This window comes from Amblyomma mixtum, unplaced genomic scaffold, assembly GCF_055824585.1.
Source record: "Amblyomma mixtum isolate Tamu unplaced genomic scaffold, ASM5582458v1 scaffold_51, whole genome shotgun sequence".
NCBI classification, from domain to species: Eukaryota; Metazoa; Arthropoda; class Arachnida; order Ixodida; family Ixodidae; genus Amblyomma; species Amblyomma mixtum.
Window position 1 is genome coordinate 89,979 of NW_028317748.1, and position 22,442 is coordinate 112,420.

Consider the following 22,442-nt stretch of genomic DNA (forward strand, 5'->3'; position numbering starts at 1 on the left):
GGTGGTGCTTGGGTGTCTTGTTTGTGGTTATTGTTGCGCATGTCCACAGATAGGGTGTCTATCATTCTCGGTGGCTGTGCTGAGACCTCAGTGTATAAATCTGCATTGAGTGTAAAATACCTAGAGCGAGGTAGTTACTGTGCATTGAAATCAATTTATTTACTTGTTAATTACTGCACATTGAAGCATGCGCCTCGTGCAATGCTGTTCATCGTTGAGTGACGCGACGCCACCACATGCTGTGGGCTTGCCCTTCAAATACTTCCCCCCCCCCCCATCCCACCGGAGAGGACTGGGAGGCTGTCCTGCTCAGCTGTTCCGACCTCAAGGCCCAACAAGCTCTGGTGGCTCGAGACACCTCCTTGAATTTGTACCCTCTCTGTACGCCTCTCTGTACATAGTTTAATAAAAGTTTACCACCATCACCACCTGAGCCGGAGTTCCCGGTTCTGAACTCAGGAACTGCCGCCGGGTTTCAATGGAGGCGAAACGCAAAAGGCGCCCGTGGGCTGTGCGCACTTTAAAGATCCCCAGGTGGTCGAAATTATTCCGGAGGCTTCCACAATGGTACCCAGTTCTTCCTTTCTTCTCTCTCTCTCTCCTTTCTTTATCCCTTCCATTACGGCGCGGTTAAGGTCTCCACCGAGTTGTGAGGCAGACACTGCTCCAAGGCATTTCGTCAGAAACCAATTTACATATTTTTTTGTTTTTTCAGACCGCGGAACTCGCACGAGACCCCCAAGCTATATTCGGCCATACTAGGAAACTACAGAGGCACCCCCGGCCCCACAAATCTCTTAACAAAGAGGAAGCTGTCACTTGGAGACAACTATAGCAAAGCTCTTACCCAAACCAACATATAATAAACAAAATGAGCCCTACGATTTACGCGGACCATTGTCCCTGGTGCGACGAAAAACCCACTCTATATCACATCGCATGGGCCTGCCACAACATAGACTTGGTCCCCAGAATACAAAACCCGACTACGGAGCAATGGGAGACTGCTGTCTAGCGACCGCTGTGAAGACCAACAAGCGAGTACAGCGAACTCAATGGGCGGCAGTGGCCAGCGGAGCCATAGATTGAGGGCAACTGGCCATTGATTAGAGGGTGGTGGTGGTGAAAACATTTATTAAGAAAGAACAGGTGGTACGTGTGGATCATACCGTAAGGAACCGGTCCTTACAAGCACTAGATGGAGGTCCCTAGTATGGGATCCCAGTGGCGGCAGCCGCCGCCCGGGCGCGCCCGACTAATGCTCGTTGGACATGTAAGTCGTGGCAGCCGAGCAGGGTCGCCTCCCAGTCCTTCCGAGTTGGGTTGGGGAAGGGGGTTATAGCCGGGTTAGGGGGGCAGGCCCACGCCATGTGATAGGTGTCAGAAGACACCGCACTACGGTGCGGGCAGCTGCCGTTAAAGGAGGGGTCAAAATGTTTTAGTGCTGCCGGGCACAGAAATGTATCGGTGAGAAGGCGGAGAAGGAGCCGCTCATCCGCCTTCTTCAGGCCTTTACATGAGCGAGGGTAAAGGCGATGACTGCCTTGATAGTAGGTTGTAACATCTTTGAAGATATAGATCGGACTAGGATCGGGGAGGAGGGGGAGAGGGGGCGCTGTGAGCGCGCGGAGCGAGAGGACGTGCAGCGCACGTTTACGAGAGGACGGCTCCGCCAACTTTTGGCTGAAGCCACGCAATTCCGACCGGAACCCCATCAACACAGCTGCGTCTGTCTTGGTGAACCTGACAGCTCCACGAGGATGCCACTCGCACTCAGGTGCGCCTGCATTTAGACCTTTTAGGGCCGATCCTCACTTGCGTTTCGTGGCAACGGTACTAGGCCTGACGCCTACCCCGGCACCTGGCCGTGCGTGAGTCGCCCACCAGCGGCAAGATTACTTCTGAAAATGCACTACAACGTGGCTATGACCCGGAGATCATGGCTTGGTCCGAGGTTTATTAGAGCTTGACGACGTCGACAGAGAAGACTCCTGAGGATACAAGCAAGGAGAGAATCTCTGAAGATGCCTCAAAACCGCAGAAAAATGCACTAGAGTACAATAAAGTTTTTCTGCCTCCTTTCATGAGTGTCCTCGCTTTGTAGAGAGAGAGAAAAATTTATTTCAACAGTAATTCGGGGCACGCCCCAGGGTCCCCGCATGACCCCACTGCACTCAAGTGTTTATGTTCCTGAGGTCCATAACACAGGCAGCACGGCCGGTGGCGATGGTCTGCACGGCCGGGTCCTCCGAGCGCAGCAGGGTATCCCAGTCCTCCCAGGTCTTGAGGTTCTCTAAGTCCCGCGCGGGAGGGTCGCCGGGCGAAGGGAAAGGATGTGGAGGGAAGAAGCGAAGGGTTCTGGGCATAGGGAACATGCGGGAGTGGGAAAGGATGGATGATAGTGGGCTAGGTTAAGGGTGAGGGGAGAGTGTGTGTCTGTAGTCTGCGCCAGAGTGTTGCGTGTTTGTTATCTAGGGAGGGGTGGGGCGGAGGTAGAGCTGGCGTGAGGCTCTGTATGCCTGGGTCAGCTCACTGAATGTGTGCATGCGCTCCATCGTGAATCCCCGATCCGAGGCCACCTGAGCCCGGTTTAAAGAACCTCGGGCTAAAAGGTTGGCAGCCTCGTTTCCGGGATTCCCGGAGTGCGCAGGCAGCCATATCAGCTCCGCATGGCGGGGCGGGGGTGCATCGGGCGAGTCCAGTATTCCAAAAGCAGGGACATGAACTCGGCCTCGAGCAAAATTTAGTATCGCAGTTTTAGAATCACATAAGATGTACCGGGCTTCCCTGCGGGTGATAGCAAGTGCAACGGCGGCTTCCTCTGCAGACTCTAGGGACGTGTCTGGAGGGAGAGGTAGTGTGAGGTGGGTGGATGAAAAGTCCACCACAGCTGCTATCGCTTCATCACCCGTGCAGGCAGCGTCCACCCATACGGCGTCCGGCTCGGGGCCGTACGCTCGATGGAGTGCCTTCGCACGGGCTCTGCGGCGCTGCTCATGGTGGGACGGGTGCATATTCCTCGGCAGCGGCCTAATGAGAAGCTCCCGGTGAAGGGGTCGTGGGATGGCGAGGAGGGTTGGGTCGTTGGTCGGTAATCTGATGCCGAGGGAGTCCAGCATATACCGACCTGTGGAAGTTTGTGTGAGCCTGATGTATTGGACCTGTCGGTGGGCCTCCACCAGTTCTCCGATCGTGTTGTGAAGGCCCAGGCCTAGTAATCTTTCAGTGGGTGTGTTGAGGGGAAGATGAAGTGCTACTTTGAATGCCTTGCGGATCAAAGCATCCAAACCGTTTATGTCATGTTTGGATAGTTGTAAGTATGGGGTAGTGTACAGCGCACGGCTGAGGACAAAGGCATGAATGAGGCGACATAGGTCGCGCTCCTTCATGCCTCTATGACGTCCCGAAACCCTGCGGATGAGGTGCGATATCGCGCCTACAACCTGCTTGAGTTTATTGAGGGTAGTGGTGTTTTTGCCATCGTTCTGGCTCTGCAGGCCCAATACACGGAGGGTGCCAACCTCAGGTACCCGGTCACCATTCAGTTCAATTACAATAGGGCAGCGGGGACAGCGGTGGTTCTTAGGCCGGATGAGAAGCAGTTCGGACTTCTCTGGGGAGCAAGACAGTCCGATAGTCTGTGCGTAATTTTGGGTGAGGGTGGCTGCTTCCAGTAAGGTGCTCTCTATGGCGCCGTCACTGCCGTCGGTGGTCCACAGGGTTATATCGTCGGCATAAACAGTGTGCTTCAGGTGGGGAATAGTTGCCAATTTTCGGGCAAGGGGGATGACGGTAATGTTAAAGAGAAAGGGGGAAAGGACGGACCCTTGAGGGGTGCCGATACTCTGAAGCGTGAAAGAGGGGGAAGACAGAGGGCCGAAGTGTATCTCAGCCGTGCGGTCAGTGAGGAATGCTTGAATGTAGGCATACGTGCGCGCACCCACATTCAATTGGGATAGAGCAGTCATGACCGCCTGATGTTAAATGTGGTCAAAAGCTTTGGAGAGATTCAAAGCTAAGATTGCCTTGGTTCGACCTGGAAGAAGCGGGTCGAAAATGTTGTGTGTGAGTTGCAGCATGGCGTACTGTGCGGATAGATGGGAGCGAAATCCTACCATGCTATGCGGGTAAACATTGTTGTCCGCCATGTGACTTGCGAGTTTCGCTAACACAACATGCTCGAGGAGCTTCCCGAGGCATGACGTTAGCGAAATCGGGCGAAGGTTTTGAAGTGTAAGTGGCTTGTTGGGTTTAGGTATGAATATTACCTTCGCGTGGCGCCAGGACTGCGGGAGGTTACCCTCCCTCCAGCACTGGTTGAAGTATTTCGTAATGTGGGTGATCGATTGGTCATCCAGATTACGGAGCATCGAGTTTGGTTTGGTTTGGTTTGGTTTATGGGGTTTTAACGTCCCAAAGCGACTGAGGATATGAGAGACGCCGTAGTGGAGGGCTCCGGAAATTTCGACCACCTGGGGTTCTTTAACGTGCACTGACATCGCACAGCACACGGGCCTCGAATTTCTCCTCCAAAGAAATTCAACCGCCGCGGCCGGGATCGAACCCGCGTCTTTCGGGCCAGCAGCCGAGCACCATAGCCACTGAGCCACCGCGGCGGCGGAGCATCGAGTTTGTGATCTGGTCTGCACCAGGTGCGGAGTTGGCGCGGAGAATCAGAAGGGCCGCTCTGACTTCCGTCTCCGTGATGTCGGTGTCGAGTGTGGGATTTGCTTGTCCTGTGTAGTGCGGTAGAGGTATGGGGACGCCTGGAGATGTGCACATGGTTTGAAGTGTGTCTAGAAGGGTGTCGGGATCGTCAATGGGTTCATGTGTGAAGCGTGTCACGTGGTGCTGTGTTGCTGATTTGGTGCGTGTGGGGTCAATGAGGTGTCGGAGGAGTTGCCATGCGCGTTTTCTGGACAGGTTTCCGGCGATGCCGTCACATATCTGTCCCCAGTTGGATCGGCAGAGCTCCTCAGAGTGCTGTTGGATTTGTGTCTGCAGCGCGGCCAGCAGCTTTTTAAGCGTTCTGTTGTGTTTGTTGCCTTTCCAGCGCACCAGGATGCTGTGATAAGCCTCCCAGAGGTGGGCTAGGTGTGTGTCAAGGGTAGGTGCTTCGGTTGTAGTTTTAATGTGTCGCGTGTTGTGGTGAACGTCATGCTTGAGTGACTGCACCCATGCGTCGATGTCTGCGATGGGAGTGTCTGGGAGGGCGGTGCGTGCAGTGCGAAATGCGTCCCAGTTAATGAGTTTGTGTATGGTATTTGCGTGACGGGGTGGTTTGTACGGGACAATGATTTGTATAATGTAATGATCACTGCCCAGTGTATGTTGTGTTCTGTTTCAGGTCACGCGCGGATACAGCGGCTCAGCGTCAGGTCCGGACTGGTGTCCATGCTTGCACTGTTGCCGATCCGTGTAGGCGTCTGAAACGTGTTGTGCACAGTGAGTTGGAGGTTCTGCAGTGGCTGCCAGAGCCTGCGACCTCGATGTGTCGTGGTTGTGTATCCCCACTCAGTATGCTGACTGTTGAATTCCCCACCAATGAGTAGGGGATGTTTCCCTGCTAGTTGGTGTAGCTTTCGCAGAAGTGATTCTAGCGAGGCCATCGGCTGGGACGGAGGGTGGCATATGTTTGCTATAAATATAGAAGGAAGTGAATGTGTGTGATGTATAAGTTCTGTGATCACGCAGGGCGTCTGAGATGTGATGTGATGAGTTTTGTAGGTGAGGCTGCGGTGGATGAGTGTGGACGCCCTGGATTGACAGAAAAAATTGGCGAGGGCTTAGCTTTGGTTAAGGCTGGTAGGTTGCGAAAGCAGGTGTTTTAGACTGCATATGCAGCGCCTGTAGCGGGAGGACCGCGGAGCGCAGTGCCAAGCGGCCGCCGTCACCCGACGAGCCGAGTTGGTAGCCTGTCTCTCGCTCCTGGTATGACGTCACGCTATAACGTCACTAGCGCCTCTAGCGGAAGGAGCGCGGCGCGCCGTGCCAAGCGGCCGCCGTTACTCGACGAGCCGAGTTGGTAGCGCGTCTCACGCCCCTGGTATGACGTCACGCTGTGACGTCACTAGGCATGGTATGACGTCAGGGGTGATTCTAAAGGTCAAACGTGCCTAGTGGCCGCCGCTACGCGAAAGGCCGTTCTTTAGAGTAGTATTGCTTTCGCAATAAAAATGGTTTTGGAAAAAAGGAAGGCGCAGTAACAGTGTGACGCCGTTGAGGAAAGAGGGGAAGGTCCTCGCAGGTTTTTCGTTATAACGAGAGGAAAGGCGCGGTAAAACTATCAGTGGGTAGGCACCTGAACTTTATCAAGTAAGGGATTAGGGAGGGTTAAATGGTGCAGAGATTTTAAAATAATTGCTTATTAGACATATTCCTGACCTTCGTGATTGACGCAGCGAAAGTGAATGTTGTGTATTGTACTTGAAAAGTCACGATTTGTAATCGCTAAATTGAAGATTAACGCAAAACATTAGATGGAGAAGTGTTTTTTTGTAGCATGCACTCAGGCTCTGATGGCGGGCAAAAAAATTATTGTGAATAATTAAACGGTTAGTACACGATGGAGCGTTCCACTTAGTGGCAGGAAAAGTATACGCGAATGCTCATGTTCCAAATACACCAGCGCTTGCAAATCGATCGGATAGTAGCATTAGAGCCTTTCCTTCCTGCGTTCCTGCACGCGTTCTCGCTGGCATGTAGCGTGCTTGTAGGTTAAGCCGCACAACCCAGCCCGAAGCGAAGCGGACCCCTGGACGCCGCCAGCCCGCCCCCAGCAGAAGGCGTCGCCCCCCTGGAGGACCGCCGCTCGGGCGCCCGGCTAACGGCCGGCTGCCCGGGAATTCCTGCCGCCCCCCTGCCGTCCCAGGAACCCGGTGGAGGTGCTGCCCTCGGCCCCCCACCCCCCACCAGCCACCTGCCTGCTGAACCCGGACCCCGGCCCGGCTCCAGCATGTCGTCAACCGGTCCCCCCGGAGGACCTTCCTTCCGAGCGCCTCCTCCAAAGGCGCATTGTTTCAACTTTGCGTTGAAATCCGAAGCCTCGGCCGACGATATAATCGACGGTATCGAGAAAGTCACTGGCCCCAAGATGCTGGAGTCCCTCCAGCACCAGGGGGGCTTCAAGTTTTGTATCACCGTGGCCTCGGCCGCGGCGGCGCAAAAGCTACTTGCGGCGGGCGCCTTCGCAGTGCAAGGCGTCCCGGTCGCGGTCACCTGCGTGGGAGCTGCCGCCGTCACCATCACCGTGTTCCGGCTGCCCCTCTACGTCGGTGACGCTTCGTTGTCCTCGGCGCTTAGCCCCTACGGCAAGGTGCTCGAGGTAACCCACCCGGTCCTGAAAGGCCGGCGTCACGTCGACAACGGTCAGCGGCTGGTGCGGATGGAGATGCGCAAGGCGGTACCAAACTTCATTTCAGTAATGGGGTACCGCGCATTGTGCGACTACCGCGGGGTTCGCAAAATCTGTTCCCGCGGCGCACAGGAGGGCCACGTCGGCGCAACGTGCCGCACGCCGCGCTGCTCGCGCTGCGAGGCATTCGGCCACGATACGGCTGGGTGCCAAGCGGCCTGCAGGCGTTGCGGCGGACCTCACGCGGCGGCGGACTGCCTGCGGCCGCGCTCCTACGCAGACGCCGCTGCCTCCAGGAAGCCCGCGCCCCCACCACCTGAGCCGCCCAAGGGAGCGGGAGGCGACCACACGAAGGAGCCGTCCGAACCCCGCCCAGCCGACAACCTGCAGGCGAACCAGGGCGAGAGCACCCCGGTCGTCCAGGCCGAGCACCACCCGGCCGAGACCCTCGAGGAGGACCCCGCCGAATCGTCCACTGCAGGCAGCCAGACCACCACGGCTGTCGACGCGGCAGCCGAGGGCAAGGAGCTCTATGGCTTCGATCCCGCGGCGTCGCCGGCCGTCACCGGCACAGCGTGGGCCTTCTCCCCCGACCCCCTATCACCGTTCGGGTCCGGGGACGACGCGAGCCGGGACACCGACTCCTCCACATCCTCCGCGGAGGACGCCGCCTCACCCGAGGGCGGCTCCGTGCTGCGCCTGACGGGGGACCTGACCCCCGAGCAGCGCCAGGCCCTCTCTACTCCGACCGACCAGGCCCTCCCCCGTCGTGCCCCCCGCCGCCCACCACCTGAGAAGGAGGAGGGGCCTCGAACCGCCAGCGCCAGCGCCCCGACGACACCCGGTGCCCCAGAGACGGCGACGGGAGCAACGAGCGACAGCGCCTTGGTGAGCCAGCCGCTGATTTACGAGCGCAGGCGGTCGAGGAAATGGACACCGGCAAATTAGCGGGGAAGCACGCTAGGCAGGATTCGGAGGAGTGTTCCGACGGGACTGCCCCGCCCCAGGCTAAGAAACCGGTGCCTAGCTCCGCTCATGGCGGGGCTTCTTAATTGTACTGGAACCACGTCGGCGCCCTGTCTTACCATCATGGCGTTAGTGCACCTCCTCTCCCTGAATGTTCAGGGATTTCGATCGCCGGATAAGCAGAGAGAGGTTATGCACTTCGCCCGCGCACAGGGCGTCGACATCCTGTTTTTACAGGAATGTAACCTACGCTACCCACGCGAGGTGACCGATTTTAAATCCCGGTTTTGTGTTGAAGCCTTTTTTTCGTTTACTTGTTCAGTTTCGTGCGGTGTTGGCGTCGTATTTGTCAACAGTTCCCTCCTCTCTGGCACGCATTGCACCTACGGCGTCGACGGCCGCACCCTCGCGGTCGACTTCTTGCTAGGTGGAATGCGCGTCAGAGCGTTGGTGATTTACGCGCCAGCCCGCCGCTCCGATTCTTCTAGTTTTTTCGATGTGTTAGATACTTTTCTGTTAGACAGTTACCCTTGTTTTCTTGTCGGCGATTTCAATTGTGTTTTGGATCCCGTACGAGACGTTCGCGGTCCAGGCCAGGGGCGACGCTACGCCTGGGCCCGGTCTCTGCGGGACATTTGTATTCAGTTTTGTTTAACAGACGCGTGGGTTAAGTTACACGGAGACAGTTTTGGTGGCACCTGGGAGCGGGGCATGTTTGGCAGTCGAATTGACAAATTTTTGTTCCCGCGCGAACTTGAGTGTTGTTTAGTAGCGTGTGATGTGCTCGCGTTTCCCCCGGGCACCCCACGCTTAAGCGATCATCGACCACTGTCAGCAGTACTGGCCATCGGCGGGGGCGCTCCACGTGTAGACGCGTGGCATATTGATCCATGTTTGCTGACAGATTGGTCGAGCGTGGTAGCGCTTGAACACGCGCTGGGAAACCCGGGCGGAGACGACGAGGGTCCCATCTCTTGGGTCGAGAGAAAAGCATCGTGGCTGGCGCTCTTAGTTCGCGAAGGCAGGGAGCAAAGGAAACGCATCACGGGCGAGATTAACACCACCCTCGCCCGTATACGTGCCGTCCAGCGAGGCGCGCCGCTCACCTTCGCGATGCGCGACTACTTAAGCTTACTAGAGGCGCGCTATCACACGCTGCTACGCCAGTCATCGCGTGCGGCATCCCGAGCATTAGCACAGGGCAGACCCGTGTCCGACCCCACCGTACTACGCCAGGTACGGGCAGGTAACCTCGATGTATCGCGGCAGGTTCGCGTCGACGAGGTGGTTTTGCCAGACGGGACCAGGAGCAGCAGCGCGTCTGTTATCCGTGACGCATTTACGCGCCACTTTTCGCTGCTCTTTGCTTCTGGGACCGAAAGGCGAGCCATCAGCCCTTTTACGGACGCCCTCCGTAGCTTTTGCTCCACTCTACCACAAGTTCCGGACGATTTAGGCGCGCAGCTTAGCGCCCCGGTCACCCCCGACGAGCTGTTCGCCACGGTGAAAGGCATGAACACCGCCTCAGCTCCAGGCCCTGACGGCATACCCACCAGCTTCTATGCGAGGTTCTACACCGTCTTGGAGTCCCACCTTCTCCAGATGGTGAACGCCTTTGTCAGGGACGGCGAGAGGCCGGAGTCTTTTAGAGAGAGCCGTGTAGTGCTCATCCTGAAGCCTGGCGGGTGCCCATCTGACCCGCAGGGAACAACTCAGCCGCTTACACTAACGCAGTGGAACTGTCGAGGTCTCAAGGACCACAAGAAGCGGACTCATCTCCGCCTCTATCTTTAGAACCTTGAGTTCCTCGTCGCCCTGGTTGCCCTTCAGGAACCCGGCGCCGGTGCCAAACTAACAAACTACACTACATTTCAACACAACCGGCAGACATGTATACTTGTTCACAAGCGATACACTGCGCAGGAGGTCACACTTCCCACAACACCGTCTTTCCCATACACGATGGTTTCAGTGCTGCCCCTAAAGCGGTCTGACCCACCTGTACACATTCTAAATATTTACTGCCCACCGAAACTTAAGAACGTCACGTTCAATGAAATTTTCACTCAAGCTATGCAGGTGGCGGGTAAGGATCCCCTCCTAATCGTCGGCAATTTCAACGCCCCGAGCAGGCTATGGGGATACCCCCAGGAGGACAGGCGTGGGAGGTAGCTTGCGGAACTTCTTGCCACACTTGGACTCACCCTGCACACTGACCCCGCCAACCCAACACGTGTCGGCAATTCCATTCAACGAGATACTTGCCCGGACCTCACATTTACACGCAACATACGACATGCCGACTGGCTGAATACAGAGGACCCTCTAGGTAGTGATCACTGTATAATCAACACAACCATTTACATGCGTCCCCTGAAACGCCCACTAAAACAAGCTCGTATCACTGACTGGACGACTTTCCGCACCTCTCTACCTATTGTAGACCCCCTCCAGTCGGGATACGACGCCTGGTCCAGATCGCTCACGTCTACACTCACACAACACGAACAGCAGATACAGCTCACAGAAACACAAACAGACGTGGACAACCACCTTCTCCACCTTTGGGAGGCCCGTCGCAGCCTCACGAAGCGATGGAAGAAACAGAAACATAACAGACGCCTAAAGAACCGCATCCTCGAACTCACACAACAGGCAGCGGAATATGCTACTCAGCTAGCCGACACTAACTGGGTGGACCGGTGCAACGCGGCTGCTCGCCAGATGTCTGACCGCAACACGTGGCGCCTGTTCCGCGCTCTCATCGATCCAATACAAACACGCACGGAAACCCAACGCCAATTACATAGGGTCTTGCACAACTTTACAGGAACGACAAAACAACTAGCGCACACTCTCAGGGATCGCTACCTGTGCACCACTAAGGACCCCCGGCAGGCGGCGTACTCGTATGCAGGCGAAAAGAACACGGAGCTGGACAAGTCGTTCCAGCTCCACGACTTCCGGGCGGCCTTGAGCAAAATGAAGCGGGGCACTGCACCCGGGCGCGACAAGGTTACGGTCAAGCTCTTGGCCAACCTTCCCGACGCAGCCTACGCCGCGCTCCTCAAATACATCAATAGCATTTGGGACGGAGAGACTCCTCTCCCTCTCGATTGGAAATCGGCTCTCGTGACCTTTATTCCGAAGGCCGGCAAACCTATTGATGTGGAGAACCTTCGATCCATCTCCCTCACGTCTTGTGTCGGCAAGCTGATGGAGACGATGGTGCGCGACAGACTCTCCGGTTTTCTCGAAACACAGCACACTTTCGCGGACACCATGTTCGGTTTTCGCCCTCACAAGTATGCACAGGATATACTTCTGCAGCTTCACGACGACATCTTAGATCCTGTCGAATGTCCCCACAACGACAAGGTGGTCCTGGCCTTGGATCTTAAAGGCGCATTCGACAACGTCAAACACGAAGTAATCCTGGACCACCTCAGTAACACCAACTGTGGCCACAAAACATTCAACTACATAAAACAATTTCTTACAGACCGTCATGCCTACATACGCATACAAGATGCGGAACACGGGCCATACACCATCGACTCGAGGGGAACACCTCAAGGCGCGGTCCTGCCTCCCCTCCTCTTCAATTTGGCAATGCTTCATCTTCCCTCCAAATTGTCCTCTTTACCCGGGATACATCCCGCTCTTTATGCGGATGACATTACAATCTAGGCCACTCAAGGTAACCTGGGCCACATGGAATCCTGCCTGCAAGCAGCGGCGACCCTAGTCGACGACTACGCGGCCTACTGCGGACTCCAGGGCGCCCCGTCGAAATCAGAATTTGTGCACATACGTCCCTCCCCTCGGGACACAACTCTGCTTTGCATCAGTCTCCCCTCGGGACCGATCCGGGAGTCCAAGGAGATCCGCGTCCTTGGTCTCTTCATACACCACCAACGCAGAGTCGACACCACCCTAGCCAAACTTCGCACGGTGGGAGACCAGGTGGGCCGCATGGTCCGCCGGATCTCCAACAAGCGGGGCGGATTACGAAGCAAGGATGCACTGCGGCTTGCCCATGCTTTCGTAACGAGTAGAATCCTCTACTCAACCCCCTACTTGCACCTGCGCAAACATGATGATGACCAACTGGAGGTCATCCACCGGAAAGTCATCAAGCGGGCTCTCGACCTCCCGGTCACCAGGTCCAACCAGCGACTTCTGGCCTTGGGCATGGTGAACACATTTCGGGAGCTTCGAGAGGCCCACTTAGTCAACCAATACACGCGTCTTGCACAGACCACGTCCGGTCGCCGCCTATTGGACCGGCTACACATCAAACATGACTACCATACTGAGGAAAGGGAGAGAGTGCCAGAACTCTGGAGACGCGCCCTCCGGGTCCGACCCCTTCCCCACAACATGTCCAGAGAAGACCATAGCGGTCGTCGCCAGGCGCGCGCGGAAGCGTTGGCGCGATACTATGGTAACCAAGAACATGTGTATTACGTCGACGTTGCCGGCCCACAGCACGGGGTGTGGTACACGGCCGCAGTCGTACACAACACAAACACAGTCAACGGGCTCACTTTCAAAGCCTACAGCGCAACACACGCGGAGGAGATTGCCATTGCTCTTGCTCTCACTACTCCCAAGTCGAAACACATCATCACAGACTCGCGAGGGGCCTGTCGGAACTACGAGTTGGGCTGGGCTCCCCCGCTTGCCTGGCGCATACTGGAATATAGCTGTCGATCTGAAGATCCAACTCCACGCAACCTGATTTGGGCCCCCGGTCACCAGGGACTCCAGGGAAACGAACAGGCCGATCAGGCCGCCCGCGCACTCTCTCCCCGGGCTATCTCCCTGTCCTTGGAAGGGTACTCCCAATCAGACAATCTGGCCATCACATTCAAACAAATCACCGATTACTACAAGGAGGAGCACCGGCGCTACCCGGCCCCTTGTAAGGGTCTGGATCGCGCTGACGAGCGCCTCCTCATCAAAATTCTTACTAACACTGTACTGTGCCCGGCGGTGCTTAAACATTTCAATACATCCTTTGATGGCGCGTGCCAGTTCTGTGGGGAGGTGGCTGACACCTTCCACATGGTTTGGGCGTGTCAGTCAAACCAATCTATCCCCCCCAACCCCACCAGAGAGGACTGGGAGGCGGCCCTGCTCGGCTGTCAGGACCTAAAGACCCAAAAGGCCTTGGTTCACCGGACGCGGGCGGCGTTGCTTGCCAATGGGGCCCCGGAATAGGGGCTCCACCTAGTATTGTTAGGGGAAAGGGCCAATAGGGCCTACCCCAATCACCTCTCTGTAAATATTTATTGCATTATAAATGTTTTTCACCACCCGCAGGCGTGGCGACCGATCACTCTGCTTAACGCAGATTACATGATCGTGGCGTCACTGCTGGCCAAAAGGTTGAGCAAGGTTTTAGCGGTGCTTGTAAGCCCTGCGCAGACCTGCAGTGTGCCCGGACGCTCGGTTTTCTCGTCTCTCGCACTAACGCGTGACTTCTTCACGTTCACCTCGAGAACGGGAATCCCGGGTTGTTTCGTCTCGCTCGATTAGGCTAAAGCCTTTGATCGTGTCGAGCACCGCTACCTATTCGGCGTCCTCGGGGCTTTCGGCTTTCCGCCAGAGTTCGTGGAGCGTTTAGAGCAGCTGTATTCGGGCCTCACAGCCCGTTTGCTTTTTAACGGCTCGTTAAGCGACGCGTTTAGTATAGAACGCGGCATTAGACAGGGCTGTCCCCTGTCGCCAATGTTGTTCGTCCTATGCTTGGACCCATTCCTGCGCCGCATAGCAGCGAGTCCATCGGTGCGCGGATTCCCCCTACCAGGTCATGGTCAGGTCAAGGTTTCCGCATACGCCGACGACGTGTGTCCCTGTTTCTGCGGGACGAGGACAGCTACGTAGCGTGTTTACGGCTTTTCTCGAGTTATAGCGAGCTGTCTGATGCCCTGCTTAACAGGAGCAAGAGCAAAGCTTTGCGCTTTGGCTCCTTTTCGTCGGACCTGTGGGCGACGTAGAGTGGGCACCGGCGGTAAAGGTGTTAGGTGTCGTGTTCCTCTCCTCAGGGGAGGTGGCCCGAGAAACGTGGTCCGAGCTGAGAGCGACCGCAGAGCGACGTCTGGCAGTGGCAGCGAATTTCCATCTCTCGCTGTCAGAGCGCGCGTTCGTGATAAGATCATCCGTGTGCGCGTCGCTCTTTTACATCGCCCGCGTCGCTTGCCCGCCGCGCACTTTTACGCGTCGTTTGGCCACACTATGTGGCAGTTTTTTCTGGGCGGGAAAGACGGAGTCCGTCGCTCTGCGCTCCTCCGCTTTCCCACGAGCATGGGCGGGTTTAGCCTGCCCAACCTGCGCACTATGTGCAGCGTCCTTGCAGTTCGAGGCGTCCGCGACCTAGTCAACGCCACCGACTACCCGGGGAGAGAGCTCCTCGTCTACCTTCTCGGGACTTCGCGGCGCCTCTTTTTTGGTAATTGCACAGGTCCTTCAGCCGAACAGCAGCCGGGGTTCTTCCGGTATGTCTGCCGGACAGCCGAGTCCCTCACCGCCACCCTGCCCGAGGTCGACGTCTCTGAGACGCAGGCCTCCCGCGTTTGCGAGCTCCTGGCAATTCAGTAGGCTACACCCGACCAGCTACAGCGGAGCAGGCGGGTACGGTGGCGGGACTTGACGTCACACACGTTACCACCAGACGTCCGCGACTTCGGCTGGCTGCGAGGCTGGAGTGTTCTTCCGACGGGGGTCCGCATCGCCGCTTGGGGTATCGGTCCTTCTTCGCGGTGTCCCCAGTGCGGTGCGACCGAGACCCTCGAGCACGCCATGTTCGAGTGCGTCGTGGCGCGCACTTTTTGGAGACTTTTGTCCCGCATGTTTTTTGTAACTCTCGACGCGCGCACAAAGCCGCGCGACTTTTTTGTACGCCTGCTCCTTTGTGTGGGCGCTATTGTGTTGTGGCGCCAGCGTGGCGTCGCGTCTCTACAGGGCCGACCGCAGCGAGCCATGTTCCCCCTGCTCCAGCGGGTTCGGGCGCGCCTCTTACAACAGGCGTGCCTGGACCGAGTGATGCTCCCCGAAGAAGAGTTCCTTCGGCGTTGGAGCACTCGCTTCATCGCCGTCGACAGGGGCCGCGTGACCGTACGGCTCCTACCTTATTGAGTGCGTGCAGTGCGCGGTGTTGTTGCGCGTTTCTTATTTAGTTAGGGAGCGTGCTTCCCCCGCGGCATCCGGACATTATGGACACTGTGGACATTATTACGTGCAGTGAATGACTTTTGTTTGCAGGGCGACAGGAGTCGCCGTCGTGTCTTCAGTGATCGCTTTTCCGTAATCGAGCGACACTAGTCGCGAACTGTACTCTTGTATTTTTTGAGGGACTGTGGTCCCTTATCGTGTAACCATGGTGTCCAATAAAATTCTCTTGGGAGCACGTATGGACTTCTTGAAAAACCGTACTTTGGACACTTTGTGTTTTGAACACTTACGTTCTTGTGATTGCATGTGTGCGCATCGGGCGACATTTCTCGCCGTAATGTGTTTTTCTGTTTTGTAGAGGGACCACTGTCGCTTTCATGCTCCTTGGTTCAAATAAACTCCTCTTCAGTGTAAATAAAAAATTGGCAGTGGCTTAGCTCTGGTTAAGCCTGGATATATGAGCGAAAAGCTGCGGTTATGCTTTGTTTGACGTCATGGCTGTCGCAGTTCGCGCACAATCCATTTGGAGCACCACGATAACGGTGTAGGCATGCGTCTTATATGGCCCTCCTTCCGCATGCGTAGTAACTGTGGTAAACACGCGGCTGCAACAGGGGGCCGCAACGAAAAGTCAAACGGTGGCGAGGAGGCGAGCGCGCTGTAGTAGCGGCGGTGAGGAGGCGGCGCACATGCGCAGTAGCGCGCGGCTGCGCCGAAAGGTCAGGCGGCGGAGTCGCGGCGGCGGTTGCGGCGGCGGCCGCTCCGACCACCTTGAAGAGAAGTTTATTGGACCCATTATTCATACAAAGGGACCATAGTCCCTCACAAAGACAAAAACAACAAGGCAGCGACTAGTGTCGCTCGGTACAAACAAGCTATGAAACAAGTACACGACGGCGACTGCTGTCGCCGTTCACACGAAATCATTCACAGCACAGAATGTTCAAAGGGTCCATAATGTCCAGGCATCGCGGGGGGAAGCAGGCTCACTAAAAACGATGAACACGCACCGACACCACGCACCACCCACTCAATACGGCAGGAGCCGCACCGTCACGCGGCCCCCGCTGGCGGCGATGAAGCGGGTGCTCCACCGCCGCAGGAACTCGTCTTCTGGGAGGGTCACATGATCTAAACACGCCTGTTGAAACAGGCGCGCCCGAACCCTCTGCAGGATGGGGAACATGGCGCGTTGAGGCCGCCCCTGCAAGGAAGCGACGCCTCTCTGGCGCCACAAAACAAAGGCCCCGAGGCACACCAAGAGCAGCACAAATGCGTCGCGGGGCCTTCAGTGCGAGTCGAGGCTAACAAAAAACATGCGCGACATCAGCCGCCAGCGCCTCTTCGTTTACGTCACTTGGTTGTGCGCACGCGCAGCTGTGGCTAATTCTGATCACGGAGCATACGCAGGCCCGGTGCTGACTAGCCTAGTGAAGCTTTTCGCTTCAAAAGTTTGCAACTTAAACAACGTTTGCCCCCTTGATTCCATCCCTTGCTGCTTGGTTTCTTTTCCGTGCAGAAGCACTACTAGGCACATTTTAAGGCGAAAGCCTTTAATGCCTCATCGTTGTCGACAGAAGGCTGTCAGCAGAAGCTTGTCAGCAGAGGTGTCATGCTTTCGGCGGGTGTCCACCGAGACATATGAGACAGGCTACTGCGTAATTTCCATTCCTCAAATACAATTTTCATTTTCTTCATTAACCCCTCTTTCTCTTCATTCTTTCGCTCCGACTTCCCCCGTTGTTCTAAAAACGGATGGTCGATGTCCACCGAGACATGTGAGACAGTTACTGCCGAGTTTTCTTTCTAAAATACAATTTTCATTTTTTTCATTACGGCCCCTCTTTCTCTCTCTTCTTTCACTCCCACTTCCTCCCTTCCTGTACGGTGCGGTTCAGGTGTCCACCGGGATGACAGAATTATTGCGCCAATTCCTTACCTTAAAAAGCGCTGCGTTCAAAGGGCAAGGCATCGCGCCGAACGGGTGGAGATGCTCTGTGGACTCCCTTTTGGTGGTGGTGAAAAACATTTATCGTGCATTAAATTTTTACAGAGGGGTGATTGGGGTAGGCCCTATTGGCCCTTTCCACTAACAATACTAGGTGGAGCCCCTATTCCGGGGCCCCATTGGCAAGCAACGCCGCCCGCGTCCGGTGAACCAAGGCCTTTTGGCTCTTTAGGTCTTGACAGCCGAGCAGGGCCGCCTCCCAGTCCTCTCTGGTGGCGTTGGGGTTGGGGGGGATAGATGGGTTTGATTGACACGACCAAACCATGTGGAAGGTATCAGCCATCTCCCCACAGAACTGGCACGTGCCATCAAAGGATGTGTTGAAATGTTTAAGTACCGCCGGCCACAGTACAGTGTTAGTGAGAATTTTGATGAGGAGGCGCTCGTCAGCGCGATTCAGTCCTTTACAAGGAGCGGGGTAGCGTCGGAGCTCCTCGTAGTAATCGGGGATGTGTTTGAATGCAAGGGCCAGATTGTCTGATTGGGAGTAGGCTTTCAAGGAGAGGGAGATAGCCCAGGGAGAGAGTGCGCGGGCGGCCTGATCGGCCTGATCATTTCCTTGGAGTCCCTGGTGACCGGGGGCACAAATCAGGCAGCGCTACAACACGCTGTCGCAGTTTTTATGGGCGACATATGCAGTCAAACGTCTCCCGATTGGCAGGTCAGCTTCCGACAGGGCCAATACTGGAACACAAGTCTCTTCCAAGAATAGTTTCAGTTCAACTAACCGACTTAAGATACCAGCGCAGTGTCACGATATTGTGGGCGGCTAGATGTTTGGTTGGCGCCGAAATTATAATTAATCGGGCCAACCTGCCCACCACTGCACTATCCGTAAATTTGGAGGGGGAGGAGCAACAAACTGCTCCATCCCGCGAGCAGAAGATTAGGTTCCACTGCTGACCGACCGGCGATAGGGGCCACGCCTGATGAGCCGTTGACCGGAGGCATGAGGCGTAGACAAGTTCCTTATCAAACCCTTTTACTCGGGCAAAAGATGACAACAAAAAGTTACAAGCCAAAGCGCAACAAAGCGGAGTGCGCGCACTGGCGCGACGCGAATTACACACACAAAATGGGAACGCAAATAACTATTGAGAGGAAGAGGAAAAAAACTGGGAAAGAACTATACAACAACATTACACGATTAAAGCAATGTACAAAAGGTTCGGACAAGAAAGAGTGACAGGACAAAGAAAAGAGTAAAGAGAGTGGGGAGAAACGGTGGCTTAGCTACGTAGTGGCAAGGTCCGGTCGCAGGGAGCGTCGGGCTGCGGAAGCGCGCGGGGCTGATGGGGGGTTGCGGATACGGGCGAACTTGGGCCACGCCTCTTCCACGCGTCTTCGGGGCCGCCGTCGCCACGCTCTACTCGTCAGACACCCGCCTTAGCTCGCTTGCCGACCACTTCCCTGGCTGACCTCACACACGTCGACACGCACCGAAATCTCCAAGCCAACTAACTCGCTCGTGGTTTTCCCGCCGTCGCGTTCCCGCGGCCAACCAACAAACAAACAGAAACTAGCAAACGAATCCTCCAGGCACAGTGCGCTAACGATTTGCAGATGTTGAGAACGGGGGGAAAGAAACACGAAGAGATTCAGAGGGGACGCGAGGGAAAGCCACGGTCCTCACGAGGAGCGATGCTAATTTGCCAAGCTCGGGAAGGGTGTTAAGGCATTCAACCGGCCTCTTCCCGTCCCCACCTCGTGCAATCGCTCGCTTCCCGGCGATAATACTGGGGAGGGGGCGGAGCGGCCTCGACCCTCCAGTGTCGCCAGCGGTCAACAGGACCCGCGGGAGGTGCAAAATTATAGCCGCCGCGACGCGTCATGCTTGCGAATAACCGGCGCCGTGGCCAGCCGTGGTCACCTCGGTCGCAAAAGAAAAAAGGAAAATAAGCATGCACGAACTTTGTGACACGCAGTTCCACTGCAATATAAACGACACTTTTCGGTGGATACTGTATTCATGAGGTTGAGAGAAAAAGCGAGAAAAGCAATTTGGAGAGGTATTCGCGGCACGCCCCAGGGTCCCCACACGACCCCACTGCACTCAATTGTTTATGTTCCTAAGGTCCATAACACTGGCAGCCCGGCCGGTGGCGATGGTCTGCACGGCCGGGTCCTCCGAGCGCAGCAGGTTCTCCCAGTCGTCCCAGGTCTTGAGGTTCTCTAGGTCCCGCGGGGGAGGGTCCACCGGGCAGATGGAAAGAATGTGGAGGGAAGAAGCGAAGGGTTCTGGGCATAGGGCGCATGCCGGAGTGGGGAAGGAGGCATGATAGTGGGCTAGGGTAAGAGGTGAGAGGAAAGAGTGTGTCTGTAGCCCGGTGTCGTGGTCTGTAGTCTGCGCCAGAGTGTTGCTTGTTTGTTATCTTCGGAGCAGTGGGGCCGGGGGTAGAGCTGGCGTGAGGCTCTGTAGGACTGCGTCAGCTCGCTGAGTGAGTGCATGCGCTTCTTCGTGAATCCCCAATCCGAGGCCACCTGAGCCCGGTTTAAAGAACCTCGGGCTAAAAGGTTGGCGGCCTCGTGTCTGGGATTCCTGGAGTGCGCAGGCACCCATATCAGCTCCACATGGCCGGGTGGGGGTGCATCGGGCGAGTCCAGTATGCCAAAAACAGGGACATAGACTCGGCCTCGAGCAAAATTTAGAATCGTAGTTTTAGTCACTTAAAATGAAACGGGCTTCCGTGCGGGTGATAGCAAGGGCAATGGCGGATTCCTCAGCAGCCTCTGGGGAGGTGTCTGCAGGGAGAGGTAGTGTGAGGAGGACGGATAAAGAGGAGTCCACCACAGCTAGTGTCGCTTCATCACCCCTACAGGCAGCGTCCACCCATACGACGTCCGGCTCGGAGCCGTACGCTCGATGGAGTGCCTTTGCACGGGCTCTGCGGCGCTGCTCATGGTGGGACGGGTGCATATTCCTTGGGAGCGGCCTGATGAGGAGCTCCCGGTGAAGGGGTCGTGGGATGGCGAGGAGGGTTGGGTCGTTGGTCGGTATACTGATTCCAAGGGAGTCCAGGATATACCGACCTGTGTAGGTTTGTGTGAGCCTGATGTATTGGGCCTGTCGGTGGGCCTCCACCAGTTCCCCGATCATGTTGTGGAGGCCCAGGCCTAGTAATCTGTCGGTGGGTGTGTTGAGGGGAAGATGAAGTGCTACCTTGAATGCTTTGCGAATCAAAGCATCCAAAGCATTTATGTCATGTTTGCATAGTTGTAAGTATGGGGTAGTGTAGAGCACACGGCTGAGGACAAAGGCATGAATGAGGCGACATAGGTCGCGCTCCTTCATGCCTCTATGATGTCCCGAAACCCTGCGGATGACGTGCGATATCGCGCCTACAACCCGCTTGAGTTTTTTGAGGGTAGTGGTATTTTTGCCATTGTTGTTTATGTACAGGCTATCATAAATCGTGTAGCAGCATCCCACCTCTGCCACCAGTTGTTACGGCTCGGGTAGCGTGGCTAGTTGTTGCATCTCCCTGGGGGCTCGTCCGGGATGAGGAAACGGTCTGAAGCTTCTGAGTGTGAGATACGAAAACAAGCAGGTTTAATGGCAATATTTTAAGATACTTATTTACATGATGAAGAAAAGAGGAAAGAAACGAAAATTAAGAGTTCATAGCGTCGAGCGACTGGATGAGCATATATTACCCAGGGCCCAGAGCGTCCGTTCTCACTTTGGGTGCTGGTTAAATAGCCTAAGGCTCCACCCCTCTACCAGGCGGCAATTCATCGCGACACAAAGATCGGCACAACACAACACAGCAAACAGAGGCACCTGTTGCAGAGTGCACACGTGGAAACTGGCGAGGAGGAAGCGTAAGTCTGCACCTCTTTCGCACTGCGGTGCTACATTCCTGCAAGCAGCACTTGTCCATCAAACACAGGTGTGGCACAGACATGCTGGCGCCGCAGTAGCATCTGCACCGGCTTCCTCCGATTCGTTCCGGGTCCTCTCAGACGAGGTGAATCCTTTCTTCACCTGTGGTCGGTCCATCGTCGGTCGCTTCTAGAAGGGAAGGTCGCTAGCACCGAGCCGAGCGTGGGAAGAGCTCCATCGACCACTTTCCAGCTAGTCAACCTTTTTGGTGGGGTGATCTTGGGGTCAAACGACGTTTCGAAATTTCCGCTGTTGAATCCGCCACCGTTATCATCGCGGGTCTCAAGTCGGGTCGTAACAAGGCCCAATACACGGAAGATGCCAACCTCAGGTACCCGCTCACCCTTCAGTTCAATGGCAATGGGGGAGCGGGGACAGCTGTGGTTCTTAGGTCGGATGAGGAGCAGTTCGGACTTCTCTGGGGAACAAGACAGTCCGATGGTCCATGCGTAATTTTGGGTGAAGGTGGCTGCTTCCTGTAAAGTGTTCTCTATGTCGCCGTCACTGCCGTGGGTGGTCCACAGGGTGATATCGTCGGAATAAAGAGTGTGCTTCAGCTGGGGAATAGTTGCCAATTTTCGGGCGTGGGGGATGAGAGTAATGTTAAGAAGAAAGGGGGAAAAGACGGACCTTTGAGGGTGCCGAGAGATGTAAAGTTTCAAGAAGTTTTGAATGGCATGAAAAAAACCGTTTTTTTCAGGGCTTTTTTAATTAAAAATTGAAATTTCGAAAAACATGACAAAAACAGATTTATCTGCAAGAGCACAACGATCAATAATAGTTCTCCGAAGTTCAGTCAAATATGCAGTCATAGATATCATATTGTGAAACAAACTTCGTGTTCTATTGCACCGAGAAGATAAATAATGATTTGCACTTCAGGCGAATATGAAGATAAAAATATCATTTTTGGAACGAACTTCTTGTTCTATTGCACCGAGAAAGGGAACACGAAAACATCTATAAGTCACTCCATATCGGACTCAGAGTCACTGTCGCTGAATGCGGCACTACGCTCAGCAGCATGAATTGAAGCTGTGTCCACAGCTAGA

General features: G+C 55.6%; 1 pseudogene; it reads right to left on the bottom strand.

The window, feature by feature from the left end:
- Positions 1-2,174: 2,174 nt before the first annotated feature.
- Positions 2,175-4,148, bottom strand: LOC149324350 (uncharacterized; annotated as a pseudogene).
- Between the last annotated feature and the right edge of the window lie 18,294 nt (positions 4,149-22,442).